This window comes from Canis aureus, chromosome 7, assembly GCF_053574225.1.
Source record: "Canis aureus isolate CA01 chromosome 7, VMU_Caureus_v.1.0, whole genome shotgun sequence".
NCBI lineage: Eukaryota > Metazoa > Chordata > Mammalia > Carnivora > Canidae > Canis > Canis aureus.
In genome coordinates this window covers 65,875,602-65,894,740 of record NC_135617.1, presented here as the reverse complement: position 1 = coordinate 65,894,740, position 19,139 = coordinate 65,875,602, and the positions used below count along the sequence as shown (strand labels likewise).

Sequence of the window (19,139 nt, the reverse complement as noted above, 5' to 3'; positions counted from 1 at the left end):
ACTACTACCACTGCCACCACTGAGGGCGGGCCCCTCCTTCTGCCCTATTGCCCTGCCCTTTGCCAACAGCCTCCTCCTCCTGGACCAGCCTCCCGTCCTAGTCTCCACCCGCTAGCTCCCTTCCGGGATGCGCCCCAGTACCCTGCCACCTGCCCTTGAAATGACCACGTGGCTGGATGGTGTGAGTGAGGACGTGTTCCCCATCTCCCCGTGTGTCCGGGAGCTCCGGACAGCAGGTGCAATGGGGGCCCTCAGAGCATCTCTCCCCCATCCCGCAAGCATCTTTGCAGCCAGACGCTGTGGGAACCATGGCCCTCACCACCTCTGCCCGCCACCCACCCTGGGGCCTGGGGTGCTGCTGAGCCGTGGTGCTAACGGGAGACAGTGAGCCTGGGAAGCAGCCAGCGCGGCCTCGACCACTCAGGGCCCCGGGAGGCGGGGGAGGCCCGGAGGCAGAGAGACTGGGGGCAGGACCACACGGCCAGGACTGTGCCTGCCCCAGAGATTAGGCCGGGGCCACATGGCACGGGCTGGGGGCTCCCCTGGGGGCCCCTCCCAACATCCCAGACGCCCACAGCAGAGGGCGGCCTCCGCAGGCTCTAATTTTAACCCCACGGAAGGTGCCAATCGTTCATTTTCAAAGCTGTTTCAAAGTGACTCTGATAAGCAAATTGCTGGCAGCCCTGGCGGGTGATTATTCCTGCATTAATCAGGAGGAAATTATGCCAGTTACTGATTAACTAATTATAGCAATCAGATCGGCTGGGAGAACAGGGCAGGAGGGGGAGGCCAAGGTAAACACAACCTGTGAAAGGTGAAGGAGGCAATTTGGGGAGGGGGCAGAGGGCAGAGACAGGAGGTCTTCCTCCTGTCTCTCCTGGCCCAAACCACCCACCCCAGCTGGGTGCCCCTGGGGCCAGAGCTGGGTGCCCCAGCTGATGGTGGGAGGCAAGGTCCAGGCTCTGGGATTACTGCCTACTGGGGCAAGAGGAATCATTCCCTACTGCGGGAGGAACCAGGTCCCCGACCCTTTAGGAGACCCCTTTCTGGGAAAGGAGGCTGAGATTCCTACACCTAGCCCACCCCCACCTGGCCAGGGTGAGCCAGGACCTGGCCATTAAGACATCGGCTGAGGGGATCCCTGGGTGGCGCAGCGGTTTGGCGCCTGCCTTTGGCCCAGGGCGCGATCCTGGAGACCCGGGATCGAATCCCACGTCGGGCTCCCGGTGCATGGAGCCTGCTTCTCCCTCTGCCTGTGTCTCTGCCTCTCTCTCTCTCACTGTGTGCCTATCATAAATAAATAAAAAAATTTAAAAAAATAAAATAAAAAAAAAAAAAGACATCGGCTGAGAACAGGGAAACAAGTGACAAAAGAGGTGAGCATGGCAGCCAGGGCTTCAGAACACTGACCCCAGAAGTCACCTGGTCAGCCTGGTAAAAGGTCATCTATCTGCCTCTGCCCACTGGCTTGTCTCCCCCAGCCAGAAAGGAGAAAGAACCCTGATCGCCCTCCCAGCCTTCAGCCACACAGCCCACCATCCGCTTGGGAAGGCTTGTGGTAGATCCTTCCAGAATCCTCCGCGCTCATCACCTGACCTCCTGCCTCCCAAATGCTTCTGTTCATGTTTGTGCATGTGGGACACAGTTAGGGCCTGGTTCAGGTTGTCTGACTGCCACTTGGCTCAGTGCAGAAGGTATTACCAAATGAGATGCAGATTATGGACATTAAGAAGCCAGAGGACAAGGAGGGGCAGCCGTTCTTCTCTCCATGGCCTCTAACTGTGGGAAGAGGATAAATGGCTTGTGCTTTCTGACCACACAGGACTTGGGAGGAGCTGTGGGGTCCCCAGGGAGGCCACTGCTAGCCTCTGAGTGTGTGTGTGTCTGTGTGTGTGTGTGTGTGTGTTGGAGTCCAGTGTCCAGTTACGGTCATTTATAAGCTGGATTTATAGGGTTCCCATTATTAGGCTAGAATCTTGCTCCTCTGCATGGGAAGCCTGTCTGTGTTCCCTATGCAGAGTTCAGGATGATTTCTCTTCCTGGGGTGGCAGGACTCAGGGAATGGGTGCCAAAGGATGGGTGGGCAGGAGGATGGCTGCCCAGCCAGAAGCTGTACAGGCAGGCTGCCAAAGCAGGTATTGACTGGCAATGGGGTCATGGGGTAAGGGCCTCTCCCATTATTTGGCACCTGTTCTTTTCAGGGTCCTAGAAAACTACATCTGCCCATGTCCCTCTCCTACCCCACAAGGGTGATTCAAGGTCCTGCAGACAGAGAAAGTCCCTTCTGATCAATGAGAATGAGCCAGCAGCAAAGACACTGCCCAGATGGTGAGCTCCTAGAGGAGCCACAGAAGAACATGCTGGGGAAAGGGGATATCGCTTAAGGGACACCAAACTTCTGTCTCCTCCTTCTCCCCTTGTTCCTCCAGCTTCCACATTAGGGCTGGTGAGAGAATGGGCTCGGACTCGCCCGACCTGTCCTGGACTGGGTCACGGGGCTGGACAAAGGATTTGAGCAGCATTGACTCCACCTGAGTGGAGGAGAGTTAGGATGGAAGAGAAAAAGATCCCAGGCCCAGCCATCTGATAGTCAATAATTACTACCATTTATCGAGTGCCTACTGGGATGTCTGGGTGGCTCAGTGGTTGAGCATCTGCCTTCAGCTCAGGTTGTGAACCCGGGGGCCTGGGATGGAGTCCCGCATGGGGCTCCCCCACAGGGAGCTTGCTTCTCCCTCTGCCTATGTTTCTGCCTCTTTCTGTGTCTCTCATGAATAAATAAATAAAATATTTTTTAAAAAAGAGTCCTTATTGAGTACCTACTGTATGCTGACCCTTATCATGAGCTCTGATTTACAGATGGGGAAACACCAGAAAGCTAAGTAATTTACCCAAGTATTATTACTTGAACCCAGGCCTGCCTGGCTCCTTGTGCCACTTCACAATATTGCCACCCACTCTTGTAAAATGGAGAATGATGGTACTGACCTCACAGGTTGATGTGAGCACGAAATGAGATGTTGCTTGCAGGCAGTATCTGGCACATTCACTGAACACCTATAATGAAACAATTACTATCATAAGTGCTGGCGGATATAAACACATGAGTGTTCCAGGCCTACCCTTGCCCTTGAGGAGCTCCTGATCTACTGGGGAATGCATCTGGTGGATGCAGAAGAGATGAATCACCAGATGGCACAGCAGCAGAGGTACAAGGAGAGGGGTGATCACCCAGGGCAAAGAAGGAAGATTTCTCCCAGGAGATGACTTTTGAGTGGCATCTGTAAAGATAAAGTGAGGAGCAGAAAGGACATTTTAGGAAGAGGAACCAGAATATACTGAGTCATGGAGGCAGGAAGTTTGCAGGGAAAAGTGGATGGTTCACAACAGAAAAGTCCGGCCATGGCAAGGTGTACAGGAGAGGGAAGAAACTGCAAAGTGTGGCCCAGCCAAATCTGAGGGGGCTTTGAATGCCATGCTAAGAGATTATACTAGAATAAACAGCAATCCGGGGTTTTTTATTTTAAGATTTTATTTATTCATGAGAGACACAGAGAGGCAGAGACATAGGCAGAGGGAGAAGCAGCCTCCCTGCAGGGAGCCCGATGTGGGACTCGATCCCAGGACCCCGGGATCACTCCCTGAGCCAAAGGCAGATGCTCAACCACTGAGCCACCCAGGCATCCCAATCAGAGAGGGTTTTAAGAAATATGTTATTGGAGTCCTTTATAATGAAAGCAATAAAGTAATACCTTTTTTTAAAAGATTTATTTATTTATTCGAGAGAGAGAGAGAGAGCATGAGGAGCAGAGAGAGAGGGACAAGCAGATCTGCACTGAGCACAGACCAACGTGGGGCTTGATCCCATGACCCTGAGATCATGACCTGAGCAGAAAATTAAGAGTCAGACGTTTAACCGACTGGACCACCCAGGTGCCCCAATACATTTTTAATAATAATTTAGATAGATGAAGCATTAAGTGTAGGCTATAAAAAAATTGATATTTGACTCTTCCCAAACCTCTTGCCTAAAGTGATCAATATGAAGTTTCCTTCTCCAGGGCAAAGGCAATTAGTTGTCCCCTGTATCTATACTCTTTTTTCCTAAGACGTTCAGCTGAGTAGTTGGCCCCTTGGAATAAAGACTATATTTCCCAGCCTCCCTTGCATCTAAGTGTAGCTATGGGACTAGGTTCTGGTGAATGGCATGTAGTCAGAATTAATGTATGTGACTTTAAAGAACTGACCTTTTAAGCAAAGAAGACATGTTACTCTTGGTGCCTTCTTCCTTCCTGGTGGTTAGGATGTTGAAGCTAAAGCAGCCATCCCGGGCTATGGATGGCCTTGGGAATGGAAGCCAGTCATGGTGGATAGAAGAAACCTGGAGGACTTCCTGGAGTAGAGCTACCACACCAGCCCTGAACCACTTACCTCTAGAACTTTCAGTGAGAGAGAAGTAAACTTTATGTTGTTTTAAAAAGCTATTGTTTTGTGGTCTTTATGTTTCTGTTTTTCACAACTTAACCTGACCCTAATCTGACCTCTCCAAGTGCTTTAATTTACCTAACCCCCAATTACAAGTATATACAAATTTTTAAAAATGAAATCCAAATACACATTTTATTCCACAACTTGATTTTCTCGTGTGTGACTTTCCAAGTCAACCATTAAGCTTTCCTCCTTTTTAACAGTTGCATGATATTCCAAAATTGGACCACAATTTAGCCAACCATTCTCCTATTAATGGACATTCATTTTTCTAGGTTTTGTTTTGTTTTGTTTTGTTTTTTGCTATTACCAACAACATTGGATATCATATACAAGATTCTTGTGGCCTGTTTTTTTTCTGTTGGATTAACTCCTCAACAATAGGCTTGGTGCAGAGACTATCCACCAAGACCAAACCTGCTCCTGAATCCTGAGCCATGAAGGCAATAGGAGGTCTTATTTAGATGACTTCACTGGGCTAAGAAGGCTAAGAAGGAGCTCTTCTTTTCCCCCTGCTGCTCCTGTTCCTTCTCCTCTCTCTTAGAGGTTCTCCTTTGATCAATATACAAGTGGCTGTACTCCACAGGCAGAGAGAAGACTTGGCCACCTCCAGGAGTTGGCCACTCAGAGACCCTAAGAGGCAGAAGCTCCTGGAAGCAGGTCACTTCTCCAAAGCAAGTCCTGAGAGTGAAGGGGCCCTGGTCCTCTGAGGAGGGAGTGAAGGAGCCCTGAGACATAGGACAAGGAGTTCAGAAAAGAATACTTGGGATCCACAGACAAAACCTTAAGCAGAACCCCAAAAGACCAAAGCTCAAGGTTCCTGGCTCCTTCCGGCATCACATGCTGTGCAATCTTGGGCTAGCCTTCCAGTTCCCTCAGCCTCTGCGTCCTCACTTTAGATGGGGCACCATTTACTGTACCTTTAGCTCAGGGTAGGCCTGGCACAGATCTCCCTAGCACAGGGCTGTCTCCCATGCCACCCCCAGCCCACCCCCCACCACCTTGTTCTCCTACTGTCGTCTCTTTCATGTGGCCCAGAAGAGGGGGAGTGGTGTCCTCTCCCTCAGTTTCCTTCCAATTCAGGTTTGAGGCTGTCATCTTTGTTCCCTGGGCAGGTAGCAGGGATACACTGCTCCTCCAGAAAAATAGCTGCAAGTACAGTGAAAGGAGCCCCCGGTAGAGCTCAGGCATGCTGTCAGGGGGCGATTTAGGACGATTGCTTTCCGCCCAGCACATTGTTTCACTGCAGCAAATATTTCCTCAGCACTGCTACAAGACGTCCATTTGGGAAACCACAGCGGGCCTGCAGGCCCCGCTCTCAGCCAGAAAAGAGGTGGGCGGGCCCTGCTGATGACCGGAGTAAATCTGAGCTCACAATTAAAATCTCTTTAGAGATTGCAGCCAAGTGACTGATGGATAGGACCCCGGGTTCCATCCGTCCCCCACTATGCTCCTCCGCCAAGACAGATATCGACAGGGCATCATAAATAGCTTCAGATATCCAGGGCCTGGGAGGCTGGCAGGAGGCGTGGTGGAGCAATTCAAGGAAAGGGCTGAACTGGGGGCTCTGCTCTGCAGGGTCCAAGTTGGGGAGTCTGTGCAAATCATCTTGGATGGGTAGAACAGGTATTTTTGGAAGCTGAGGCCCAGGCCATGCAACGCCAGACTTTCTGGACTCGAACATCCTTTGCTCATGTTCACACCTAGCACCCGACCAGCATGCCCTTGCCTTCCCCCAACACGGATGGTAGCCCGACTGCACCACCATCCTCATCACTTCAGTGTACACCAGTCTGACAGCCTGACCCCCTATCCCCAGAACCCACCTCCTTTGCTAGAAGGCTCCCTCTGACCACCAGAGGTTGATTTGCGGTCTATGCAGCAGGCCGGGAGTGTGGGAAAAGTGATTTCCCAGGGTGGCCCTCACCAATGAATGATTGGTGGGAGGCAACGGGAGTATAAATACTCCAGCTCCCTCACCACTCAGTTGCCACCTCTCTGCGATGTGCTCTACACAGTCTCCCAGAGCCTCCCAGAAGGAGCGTGCTCCCCCCCCATCGCCCACCGCAGTGACCTGCTCTGTGAGGTGCCTGTATGGACTCCTCCCCTTCCTTCCAGGGCTCTCTTCCTCACTCCTCTACTTGGGATTCCCCCCACTTAGCTACCTTTACTCTTTCCCTTGTCTTCGGGTCTGCTTCTGGGAGAGCCCAAATCAAGACATCTCCTCACCTTTGAATTCTCAGCGCAGCTTGCTCCCCGCCCAGGAGGGATGCCTCTCCCACTCCCTGTGTGCGCCGCATCCAACCCTAGTACACACTGTCGCGGCACCTGTCAGTGCCCAAACCAGTTTCCCCAGCTAGAGACAGGAGTCACCTGTGGGCAGGAACATGGCTTTGTACCAGCCGTATGGCTACTGGGTCCTACTCAGGACACAGACGGGGCCCACTAGCAGTTTAATGAGTAATTAACTGAATGAATAAGCCAGTGAGTGTATTAAGTGTTCTTGTCAATTAAGGGAATGGCGATGAGGAACCTTTTCTTCCTGTGAAAAAAGAAATAAGCCAGGAAGAGTCGCACGAACAAAGGGCAGCTTCCCTGAGTTCTGTTTCGTTTGAAGCAAGGACCATAAAGCATTTTATCGATCTGCCTTGTAAATTAAGAACAGGAAACGTACAGCCATTCAATAAATAAAGCATAATAAAAACACTTCAGTTCCAAAGTATGGCTAATTAGGGGAGACAAACAGAGAGAACAAAGAGGGAACGAGAAGGGGAAATGAAAGACAGGCCCCAGAAGCCGGGCCGGGGCAGAGACGGTGAGACAGAGACCGCAAGGCAGAGACGGCGCAAAATCCCCCGGTGGCCTCCACGCAGGGAGGAGTCCGCGGTGAGGTCGCTCCGCAGCTGGGGCCACCCCAGAGGCCGGCTGCGGGGGAGGAGCGGGGCCAGAAGAAAGGCAGCTCTCTGCCACGTTTGGGGGCGGCGGATAAAGGTCTGCTGCACCAAAGATGCCCAGTTCAGACCTGGAAGGACGGTGCTCTTTCCTCTGAGCCCTTGAAAGGAGAACTCTTGGGGCAGGTCAACACCAAACAGGATATGAGATTCTTCATGGTTAGAGATGAGGCCAGGCTGGAACGCAGAAAGCCAGTCACGGGTGGCTGGACAGCTCCATTAGGTACTCTAATGCCTAAGGCCGACTAAGCACCTCCTGCCTGCCAGGCTCTATGGGCTCAGTGCTCTGTGTGCACACATGTATTTATTTATTTTAAAGATCCATGAGAGACACAGAAAGGCAGAGACCCAGGCAAAGGGAGAAGCAGGCTCCATGCAGGGAGCCCGATGCGGGATTCGATCCCAGGTCTCCAGGATCACACCCTGGATTCAAGACAGGTGCTCAACCGCTGAACCACCCAAGCGTCCCGCATACGTGTATTTAAATGCTGTAACAACTCTCATGAGACAGGTACTGTTATTATCCCTATTTCACACATTGGAAAACTGAGGCTCAGAGACATTAAGTAACTCACCAGATGTGTCACACGGAAAGGAAGTGATAGAATAAGCAAAATCTAATACCACGTCATCTGACTCCAGAACATGTGCCTGAAACCCTCCCTGCTGCAGCACTGAAGGGAGCGTAAAGGCAGCACAGGGAAGGGAGACGGCAGGTGTAGAGGGCACATGGAGAGACAAGTCTCTTACATACTGTGGCCTCTGAGACATCCAGCCCTACTCCCACTTCTTTCTCTATGACCATTTTGTATTTTTTTCTAACCTGTAATAAATTTAATTTGCCTACTGGGCCACAGAGGATCTAAAAAGCAAGGAAAGATGGGAGAAGGGAGGTTTACATTTTGCCCGAAGGCTTGACATTTGCCAGTTTGAGACTGTTGGAGGGAATGTGGGCTGGGAATCTAGAAAGATGAGGACAGCAGCTTCTATGGGTGCCATCCTTCCGTGTCATTTCCTGCCAGTTCATGTGTGCAACCAGGATGCTTACACCTGCCCAAAACAAGGTCATCGAGGACCTCCCCACCCCAGAGCCTTGGACTTGACTTTTATGAGCTCATACTCTCCCCCAGCATCACTCACACCCATGCAAATTTTCTCAGCTCTTCAGATCTTACTCTGGTTCTTTGGGGTGTACAGGCTGGAGTATCCCCCTTTCCTCTTCTTCTCTATTTCTGTCTAGCCCAGAACTAGTTGGTCTCGTGCCCGGGAGATCAGGGCTCAGGGCAGAAGGCCAAGAGCTCAAGATACTTCTGTCCTCTTAGGAAAGAAGTCAGGGAAGGACCTCCTATACCCAGCGAACCCCTATGGACCTCATATATTCCAATAGAAAGAGAACACTTCTTTTTTTTTTAAGATTTTATTTATTTATTCATGAGAGACAGAGAGAGAGAGGGAGAGAGGCAGAGACACAGGCAGAAGGAGAAGCAGGCTCCACGCAGGGAGCCTGATGTGGGACTCGATCCCGGGTCTCCAGGATCACACCCCGGGCTGAAGGCGGCGCTGAACCGCTACGCCACTGGGGCTGCCCAAAAAAGAACACTTCTAAATTGAAGAAGGGAATATAAGAAATTAAAAAGTTGGAAAAGATTTTATTATTATGTGTCTTAATCCCCAACCCCAAAATAACATCAGCCAAAAGTGAAAAACCCCTTACCTGCGCCTGCTTTGGCCCATTGCCCCCCCACCCCCCATGTGAGCTCCAACCTCAGCCTTCACCCAAGCTTGGTCCCACCTTTCATTCTTGGCCCAGACCAAACCAAGCTTCTGTAACCCTGAGGAACCTCACTGACTTCCCCAGTGAATTTTAATTGCCTGACAAAAGTAATACCAATATTTATAAGGAAACAAACACAGATACCATAAATAAATATATTACTGACTCATTGAATTAATTAGTGTTTAATTACTTGAAATTACCATCAGTTACTATCAATTACTTAAACAACAAATGCATTCTTTCTTCATTACAGATGGCAATTCCCAGGGTGAAATCCAGGGATCTCAGGCCCCATCAGATCTCACCTGGCCCTTCCCACAGTACTTCCTTCTTTTATTCATGCATTCACTTCTTCATCACACATTAATGAACTTTTTTGATATGCCAAGCTTGGTTCTAGGCATTGAGGATATAACAGAGGGCAAAAACAGGCAAAATCCTTGTCCTCCTGGATCTTACAATCCAATGGGTAAAGATAAACAAACACAAATTATATGATTTTAGAAGGTGATAAGTGGGATACAGAAAAAGAAGCAGAAAGAGGGATAGAGTGTGGGAAGCGGGGAGGTGGGAGTGATATTTAAGTAGTGCAGTCAGGAGTGATGACCTGACCATCTTCTTTTTGCCTCTCCAGATCTACTCTTCACCCTCTTTACCCTTCAGCCAGTTCTATGCCCCTGGAGGCTGACCCACATGGACCTCATCACCCTGCTCCCTGGCTTCTATTAAGTATGACCAATGGGAACTCCCACAGGAAATCAGAAGAAGTTGGAGAGTCCATAGGCTGGTTGTCTCCTTCCCATTCAACTGCTCCACTCAGTCGTCTGGCCTTGGGACAGGGTCAGCTCCTCACTGTGAATAGCCTAGGGCCCCTGCCCCATCCTTGCGGTTTCCAGACCCCCTGCCCACATCTCTGTAAGTCCTCCTCGAAGGATCTGAATTTGAATGTGCCATCTGTTTCCTGCAGGGACCTGATAGATAGTGATGGCTTCATTGATGAGGTGACATTTGAACAGAAGTCTGAAGGAGATGAAGGAACAAGCTGTGGGGATATCTGGGAGGAAGTTTTTCCAGGCACAGGGAACAGGTGAGTACAAAAGCCAGACACAGGACTGGGCTTGGCATCTTTGTGGCTGTTGCAGAGTGAGTGAGGAGAGAATAATAGAGACAAGGTCAGCGAGAAGGCAGGAGGCCAGGTCAGGTAGGATAGGCATCTAAGACTTCGGCTTTTATTCTGAGTGAATAGGAACCCACTGCAACATTTGAAGCAGAGAAATGACTTGGTCAGCTACACATTTAGAAGGGCCACTTTGGTGGCTATGTTGAGAATAGGCTATGGTGGAAGGGGACACCACTTAGGCGAGTATCATAGTCAGCCAGGCAAGAGACCAGTGGTGGCTTGGACACGGTTGGGAGTAGAGGAGGTGGTGAGAAACAGCCACAGTCTTGACACATCTTGAGTAGAGCCAACAAGATTTGCTAAAGGATTGGAGAGAGTTTCTGGCCCAAGCAAACCAAGCAAACCAAGCAAAGGATTCACAGGGATGGAGAAGGCATTGGGAGAAGCAGGTTTTGGGGGGAAGATCCAGAGCTTAAGTTGGGACATGTTTAGGAAGTGCTCAGCCTAAAATATTGGAGCACAGTGTCCTAGGTGCTGGGAAGCAGCTTGCCACCCCCACCCCAAGCACAGGCAGTTCCTGTCTCAGTCCCCAAGCTGGCCAAAGACATCCCCACGACCCCGTCCTGTCCCCTCTATCCCCTTCCCTATTGCTGGCTCTCCTTTCCTTCTGACTGAAATCCCAAAGCTGCCTGAACTCCCCTCTCTCCCTGGCCCAGCCCCTCATGCTCTCCATTCAGTGGCAGAGTGCCCACGTATGGTTGCCTTCTGGGGCACAGGCAGGGAAGGAATGAAGGAACTTAGGAGAAGATTCCTGCCCACTACAGTGGAGGAGGAGGGAGCTTGTTTTCCTCTCCCCGCACCTTAGGAAGCTTGTGCCAAAAAATAAATGTGGATCGAGAATAACCCCAATCTCAGTTGGGTCAGAGCAATCAAAATGTAATTGGGTTTGTGAATAACTAATGTTTACACTGATGTTGTCCTAATAGGACGTTGAGACCTGGAGATGTGACTGGTGCCTCTGCTTAGTGAGGAACTTGGGTTTTCACAGAAACTGGGTCAGGCAGCAGGAGGTAGAGAGGGAAGCCACTGTCCTGTACTAGGTGGCCAGGATGGGGAGGTCCAGGAGATGCTCTGGGCAGGCACAAGGAGCCCATCATTTGGAGAACTGAGTGTTTAGGAGAGCAGTTTCACCCTGGAATAATCATAATTATGATAATCATTTAATGTGCAATGTGTCGAGCATCTATGGTGGGCCAGACACTTTGTTATCCCTATAGCATCCCCACAGTTATTACCTACAGTGAGGTGAATTTTACTATCCCCTCTTTACAGATAAGGCTACTGAGGCACAGGGAAGCATCATACGGGCTCTGGGCCTCTCATGTGGTCAGTGATACAGCGAATTCAAGGTCAAGTGGGTCTAGAGCTAAGCTCCTCTCATGATCTCACTCTGTTTGTCTCGATAGAACCAGGGAAGCCAAACAAGAAGGACTACTTCCTCCAGGAGCCATGGAGGTCCCTTATGGCAGCCAAAGTCAGGAGCAGAGGTAGAAGCAGCCATACAAGTTCTGATTACCTTGTTTCTCTGAGCCAAACTAAAGTGGGTAATGAAGCCCGGCTGGTAATTACTTTCCTGTTGGTGATAATGTCAGCGATGGTGGTGATGGGGACACTGTCTGCCGCAGCATGAGGGTGATGTCACCGGTGATGATGTTAGTCTTATGTCTTATGGGTGGCAGCAGTGCCTGGGGTGGTGGGAGGGGCGATACCATGAGTGGGTGTTGGGGTGCTTAGTGATCCTGTTCGTGCCGGCTTAGCTGTGGCAGAACGAGTGGTGTGTCTGTCACTGTGGTCCCAGAGATGCTGCTGGAGCCCTCCTAGGAAGCTGGACTCGGGTTGGCATTGTTGCTAGCGCCTTGCCCCACCCCCCACCAGGAGAAGCCCCTCGGCCCCCTCCCACCCTCAGTGAAGGGGACAGGGCTCAGGGCCTCCTGTAGAACTGGCTTTATTGCGTTCCCTGTTCTGGACAGTGTAAGCAATGTCCCTGCCTCTCCAGACGGACAAATGTGATAAATAACCAGGGAGGACAAGTGGGAGGAGGCGGCCAAGCCACCAGAAGTAATAAGTCTCTGTCCACCCGTGTGGCAGGCTCATTACAGAAAGCTCTAGGGCTATCCCCACTGCCTGGCCCGGGGCTCAGAAGAGCCCTCATTGTGGACTCCCAGCCCTGATGGCTCTGCAGCACAGCACTCCTGGTCTCACCAGCCTCACCCTTGCAGCCTCTCTCTCTGCACACCAGGCCTAGCACATTCAATCCACCCCACAACTGCATCCAGAGGCTCAGGCCTCTCTTCCCCCAACCCCAAAAATCCAGGAAGGCATTTGATGAGGGCTTTCCAAATGTCTTTGGAGATAGGGTAGACAAATATGAGCTGGGTGGCAGACCAGTTAGATGCATTAGATTGCAACATACCCATAAAGACCTGGGTTCAAATTTCAGCACTGGTATTTAGGGGGCACGTGACTTTGGCTATTCACTTAACCTCTCCTCATCTATAAAACAGAGATGGTAATGTGCACTTTGCTTCTTTGGAATGAAAATCTGAGAGGATATATGTAAACTTGTTATAATAATAATAGTTAATATTTATGTGCCTTCTATGAGCCTGGTACTGGTACTGGTACAATGGTCATTCACACATTGATGCTGTGTGGTTAGGTACTAGCCTATCCCTCTTTGATAGATAAGGAAACTGAAGCACAAAGACGCTACTTAATTTGTCTAATGACACATTGCTAGTGATTGGTAGAACTGGTATTGGAACCCAAGTGGTCTGAGGTCAGCACCTCTTTACCATCAGATTGCCAACTTCGCATACATCAGGCACTCAACAATGCATATTCATGGAGCAGCTCCTATTTTAAGCCAGACTCATGGAGTCCTCCCAACTCTAAGACATACATAACATTTGCATGGAATACTGCATTTGATAAACTACTTTCTCCTTTTTTAAAAAGATTTTTATTTATTTATTCATTTATTTATTTATTTTAGAGACAGAGTGTGTGTGAGCAGGAGGGGCAGAGGGAGAGAATCTCAAGCAGACTCTATGCTGAGTGTGGCCCCGTGCTGGGCTCGATCTCACAACCCTGAGATTTCTACCCACACAGAAAACAAGAGTCAAATGCTGAACCAACTGTGCCACCCAGGTGCCCCAATAAATGCTTTCTCATTTAACCCTGTGAAATGGGTATTATCTATATTTCCTTGAGGAGAGAATAGATTCTCCCAAAAAGCTAAGTGACTTATCCAAGATAGCACATTCAGAAGCAGCAAGGCTAGTGCCCACACTTGGGGTTTCTGACAAGGACCCCCAGAGTCGCCCCAGCAAGACTATTGGGGTGGCCCCTTCTGCCCTGTTCCTGTCCACACATGTGGTTTCTGGATCGTCTCATCCCCCACACAGCCTCACCACTTTTCAAGAGCAACACTAGAAACAATGACAACAGGAATCAATGGCCCCTCAGCATGTGGCTCCTCACATCACCTAAAGGGACAACTCTTCCCTCCCAGTTGTCTCCGTGGATCAAATACAATCATCTGCAAAAATAATTAGCTGAAGTTAAGAGCAGAGTCGGTGCATATCCAGAATATAAAAAAGAAACGACTACAAATCAGTAAGAAAAAGGCAGACAACCCAATAGAAAAATGAGCAAACTATTTATACAGACACATCACAAAAGAGGCCATCCAAATGGCCAATAAGCACAAGAAAAGGTGCTCCATATCATTAGGCATTAGGGAAATGCAAATTCAAGGAGATACCGCATCACACCCACAGAAGGGATAAAATTAAAAAGATCGACAAACCAAATGTTGGTGGGAATGTTCATATATTTCTAGTGGGAGTATGAAATGATACAACTACTTTCCCAAACTGTTTGGCAAAATCTATAAAATGCATACATCATGACCCAGAGATTCTGCTCCTAGGGATAGATTCAAAATACGAGTGCATATGTGCACTAAATTATAAATAACAGAGTGTTCATAGCAGTGCTATTCATAATCACCTCAACTGGAAACAACTCTAATCATCAGCAGTAGAATGGATTAGTAAATTGTGCCGTACGTGTGTAATGGAATATTACGCATCCATGAGAATGAGCATCTACAACTATGCACGATATGGGTGAGTGTTGCGGGTGATGTTGGGTAAAAGAAACCAGACACAAAAGCACCTGTCCTCTGTGATTCATTTACACAAAGTCAAAAAGGAGAGAAGCTAAATCTAGGATGTGAGAAGTTATGAGGGGGTTACTCTTGGCAGGGGACAGTGACTAGGAAGATTGAGGGGGTCTCGGGGGGCCAGTATTGTTCCATTTCTTCAACTGGGGGATGTACATTTATGATCTGGGGCTGTTGCTAAATGCATGCTTCAGCAAAAAGTTGTGTGTTTGTGGGTTTAAGTGTGGTATCTGTGGCCGGAGAACAGAATGCACTCTTCTTTTCTTGATGGAATTGCCAGACTGACAGAGAGGAAACTGTGTCAGACACGGTGTCTGGGCTTCACTGAGGAATATGACAAGGCATCTTATGATGTCCTTATGAACGAGATGGACAAATACGGCTGGGTGATCATGTAATTAGGTGAATTGAACCACTGTCACCAAAGGGTGCTGACTAAGGAATATATGTCCAACTTCTCATGCCCCCGGGCTCTGTCCTTGTCCTGGGCAGTCGAACCCTGTTACCTAGGACTGCAATGAAGACATAACAGACAGGCTTATCACACTCAGGGACAACATGAAAGCCGGGAGGGAGAGAGAACAGCTCATGATAGAAGCAAGATCCAAAATGATTTTGGCAGAATGGCCAAGTGAAGCAAATCTAATAAGATGAAATTGAGTCAAAAAAAAAAAAAAAAGTTGAAATTGAGTCAAGGATCTGCACAAGGCATTGTATCTCAGACTCAAAGCTAACTTCGTGGGAACAAGATGGGGCAAGGGATCATAACTTTACAGCCACAGCTCTGTGAGTTCAGGGTATAAATTCCCCTAGAACAGGGACCCTCCTTTTGTGTCCCAGGATCCCCAGGCCCACCTCAGGCCCTGGCACAGACAAAGCACTCAGAAATAGTTGCTAAGTTAATCCTTTACTGGAAGGTGGAGCAGTGCCTGGTTGTGACACCCTGGCCCCAAGGTCATATGAGGGAACCAAAGGATGTGCAAACCTGGATGTCCTGCTCTGGCAGGTGGCCTCAGCAGCCTACCACTTGGTTCTGAACCCTTTTAAAGTGATGGAGACAAATGAATACTGGTTCAGATAAGAAGTTGGGACCTGTACTTGAGGAACCTTTGAAGGCACTGGCCATATTTAACCAGCAAAAGAGAAGTCTAGGGGTGGAAGGAGCAGGGATAATGATCAGAGTCCTCAAAAACCTGCTGGGCTTCCCTTCCCTTGGGACCTCCTAGCCCACAGACACAGATGAATTCACCATGGAGCTGATACAGCTTCTGCCTCAAGGCCCCTCACTTGAAATAGGCCCCTTCCAAGATTCTCAGAGTTGACAAAAACGTTCACATGGTCACACAGCTTTGTAAAATCTGCAAACACAGATATTTTAATCCTAACCAGTTAAGATCCCCTTCTCTTTCCACTTTGACTTGCCCTTCATCACACTATCCCTCATGTTGAATGGTGTCAGAGTGGCCATGGGCATCTATGGGATGGAGTTCAGGGGAAACTAGGGAAGGGAACCATTTGGGTTAGGTTTATTAGATATGTTTAGCTGATTCACCTCCATGTTATAGCTGCATTATTGCTGGCTGTCCTGGTGCAGGGATGACATTCAGGAGTACTCCTACCATCCGTTCAGCAATGGGATGCAACAGGGCAGAGTCAGAGGGCCAGAATCCATGTGAATATGCCTCGTAAACCTGACACTAGAACTGTGTGGCTTGTGGGGAAGAAATCAAGTATGAGATGTAGGAAGCCAAAACCAGAACACCAAACAAAGCCAAACCCCTCAGGGTGGTTCTGTGCAAGATGTCACTCATTCCCTATGGCCCTAAGGCCTGGAACAGAAACCAAAGGGCAGAGGTGTGGGCTGCATACAACTAGAGAGTTTCTGCGCAAAGAAGAACAGATCTTTTACTCTGTGCATGTCTGCATCTTCTCAGGATCCAGCATTATGTGGCATTACTACTTTTGTCTCAAGTGTGGATGGAGTGAGCACCTTGTCACCAGAAGATGTTAAGAAATGGGCTAGTAACCACCTACCAAGGATGTCGAAGGAAGGCGTTCAAGAACCAAATGGGGGGGATCCCTGGGTGGCGCAGAGGTTTGGCGCCTGCCTTTGGCCCAGGGCGTGATCCTGGAGACCCGGGATCGAATCCCACATCGGGCTCCCGGTGCATTGAGCCTGCTTCTCCCTCTGCCTGTGTCTCTGCGCCTCTCTCTCTCTCTCTGTGACTATCATAAATAAAAAAAAAAAAAAAAAAAGAACCAAATGGGGGGCACCTGGGTGGCTCAGTGGTTGAGCATCCCAGGGTCCTGGGATCGAGTCCTGCATCAGGCTCCATGCGGGGAGCCTGCTTCTCCCTCTGCCTGTGTCTCTGCCTCTCTCTGTGTCTCTCATGAATAAATAAATAAAAGCTAAAAAAAAAGTAACCAAATGGAAAGGCTTGCCTTCTTTGACCTCGAGTGTCCAAAGTTCCAGCCAGTTCATTCAGGGGGCCAATGCCTGGCTAGTACTTTCAAAGGACAAGCATTGATTGTGCAGTGACTCTTCACACCCTGGAACATCTCAAAGCAAACTTTTGAAAGATTTATTTTTTGACAGTTATAGTAAAACACACATAATAGAAAAATTTACCATTTTAACCCTTTCTAAGTGTATAGTTCAATAGTGTTAGGTATAGTCACATTATTCTAACAACCCTAGAACTTCCCCCTTAACAACTTCTAGAACTTCCTCATCTATAACCAAATCCCAACAACCACCCTTTCCCTCTGCCAACCACTGTTTACTTCCTGTCACTATGAATCTGACTGCTCCTGATTCCTCATATAAATGAAGTCATAGAGTGTTTTGGTTTTTTGCAACTATTCAGGGCTTTTATTTTTGCATTACTTAAAATGAGGCACAATTTACAAATAGTAAACTGCATAAATCTTAAGCATAAAGCTCAGGAACTTTTGACCTAGACAGACACGGGTGTTACCACCATCCAAATCAAGATATGGCCCATCTAGTGCCACAGAAGGCGCCTGAGAACCCCATCCCACTCCCATCTCCACCCCCACCCAAGGCAACCACTATTCTGACTTCTGCCAAAGTTGTTTATAGTAGGGATGCCTGGGTGGCTCAGTGGTTGAGTGTCTGCCTTCGGCTCAGGTCGTGATCCCAGGGTCCTGGGATCGAGTCCTGCATCAGGCTCCATGAGAGGAGCCTGCTTCTCCCTCCCTCCTCCAAGGAGCCTTCTTCTCTCCTTCTCCCTGTGTCTCTACCTCTCTCTGTGTGTGTCTCTCATGAATAAATAAATAAATAAAATCTTTAAAAAAAATAACAGGTTATTCTGAACCATGGTTTTCTCAGCTATAGAGTGGGGATGCTAATATCTACAACACAGGATGCTTTGGAAAGGGATCAAATAAAATAGCTTACGAGAGCAAGCCCAGAATAGACTCAGTATGTGCTGGTTGACTATGAGTGGCCTCCTCTTATAGTGGTGCCATGGAAGGATGATGCAGGAAGGATACTGTTCCTTGAGTATAAGGGGGGATCCCCAGTTATAGAGGACTCTGAGGACAAAGGTCTATGCGGGGATAATGGGGAGTAGCACCACTGCCGGGAAACTCTGGTCAAACCAGCTGAGTTACCAGCCATAGATCCTGGCCCACACACCCACAAGGAGACCCACACGTGCCTTGCTGCTCTAGCCACATGAGACTCTAAGTCCCATGAACAATGGGATGGTGACTGCATTGTTCACCATGTACCCTATAATTCAATGTTCTCCAAAGTAAGCAGGCATCAGAATTACCAGGTGGCTGATGAAAACAGAGTTTTCTAGGTTCTATCCCAAGTTTCTGATTTAGGGTCTCTAGTACCAGGCTTGACAATGTTCATTTCCCATAGTGCTGACACTGTTGGTCTAGAGCCCACACTCTGAGAGCCACTGGTATGGTAGAACCTGCTGATTCCTTGCCTATATCCCCTGTCCTAAGGCAGGCACACCATCTCTCAGCTATTGGGAACAGTGGCTGCTCAGGGCTCCCAGCTGTCCCCTTGCGGGAGTATCACCCTCTGCCGATGGGAAGCACCTTGTTTTCTGGAGGTCACCCATCCCCTATAGTCAGTCCATGGCCAGTGACCAATTGATGAGGGGGTAAAACGGCTGGCCCTCCTCTCAAAGAGGGAGACAATTTTGTGGTATGGCCTATGCTCCAGAGCCTCCCACAGATCAGGCCAAGGTTAGATGTTAGCAGAGATCCTTGCACAGCTCCTGCTACAGACAAAATAATTGTGTCCCCCTCAAAAATTCTTATGATGAAGTCCTAATTCCCAATCTAATGGTATTTGGAAGTAGAACTTTTGAGAGCTAATTAGGTTTGGACTAGTTCATGAGAGTGGGACTTTCATAATAGGATTTGGGCCTTTATAAGAAGAGGAAGAGAGAGACATTTCTCTCTCCAGGAGCGTGCACAGAAGAAAGGCCATGTCAATACACAGTGAGAAGGTGGGACACCTGCAAGCCAGGAAGACAGTTCTAATCAGATACCAAATCAGTCAGCATC

The 19,139-nt window shown here is 49.0% G+C and overlaps 1 long non-coding RNA gene across 1 annotated transcript in view; it reads right to left on the bottom strand.

The window, feature by feature from the left end:
• Positions 1-19,139, bottom strand: part of LOC144316896 (uncharacterized) — a 42,367-nt gene that overhangs the window by 7,827 nt on the left and 15,401 nt on the right. Inside the window, exon 2 of the long non-coding RNA XR_013382727.1 lies at positions 2,989-3,057. This is a non-coding gene — a long non-coding RNA (uncharacterized LOC144316896). The remainder of the gene's footprint in view (positions 1-2,988; positions 3,058-19,139) is intronic.